We start from the raw sequence: 1,020 nt of genomic DNA on the forward strand, positions 1-1,020 counted from the left end.
GGGAAAAGGCAGAATGTGTGGTGTTGCTCTGCTGAGTGTGGGAAAAGAAAAGTGGTAAAAATTATTTAGAGCACATCAAAGATCAATTCTCATCAGTAAAAGCAAGGAAGGAGCAGTTGTAATTTTCCTGTAGTGCCATAGGTGTTAAATAAAAGATTAGTAAGCTTGACTGGTATTTGTGAGCTGTACAATTCAGGCGTTTTCAGCATAGCCAAAGTCACACAACCATCACCACAATCATTTTAGAACACTTTCATGCAAAGGAAGCCTGTATCCCTTCGCTCTCATCTTCAGTTCCCACTCCATTCCTGCCAATAAGCAAACAGTCACTTACATTCTGTCTCCAAGGATTTGCCTATTCTAGACTTTTCATACAACTGGAATCACACAATACCTGATCTTCAGAGTCTGACTTTTCTTGCTCAGCATAACGTCCTAGATTCATCCATGTTTTGGCATGTATTAGAAGAACATCATATTAATAAGTCATTGGTCTGAAAAAAATTTATTATGTGATATCCCACATCATTTCTTCCACCAAGACCATATTTTCCATCTACTGACCCCATCTCTTGGTTTCCAGTCACTAGTAATTATCAATGTGTCAATACTTGTCACTGTTTCAAATACCGGTTGCATCACTTCCAACATCACAGCAACATGCAAGCCACCGCCGCACTGAAAAATGACAGATGACTGGTGGACACAAGTATTTAGATCAGCTTTATTTATGATAGTCAAAAATTAGAAACAATAACAATGTCCAGGAATGGACAAAGAGAAATAACATGTGCTGTAGTCATACAATGGGATATTAATCAAAAATAAAAAGGGGCAAACTACGGATAGATGAGTGAAACTCAAAAATAGTATGCAAAGAAAAACAAAGTAGGAGGTCTCACATTGCCGGATCTCAAAACCTACTATACAGCCACAATGGTCAAAACTGCCTGGTATTGGTTTAATGACAGATACATAGACCAATGGAATAGAATTGAGAACCCAGAAATAGATCCATTG

The sequence above is a fragment of the Orycteropus afer genome, unplaced genomic scaffold (assembly GCF_000298275.1).
Source record: "Orycteropus afer afer isolate SDZICR_OR568_19922 unplaced genomic scaffold, OryAfe1.0 scaffold00038, whole genome shotgun sequence".
Classification (NCBI taxonomy): domain Eukaryota; kingdom Metazoa; phylum Chordata; class Mammalia; order Tubulidentata; family Orycteropodidae; genus Orycteropus; species Orycteropus afer.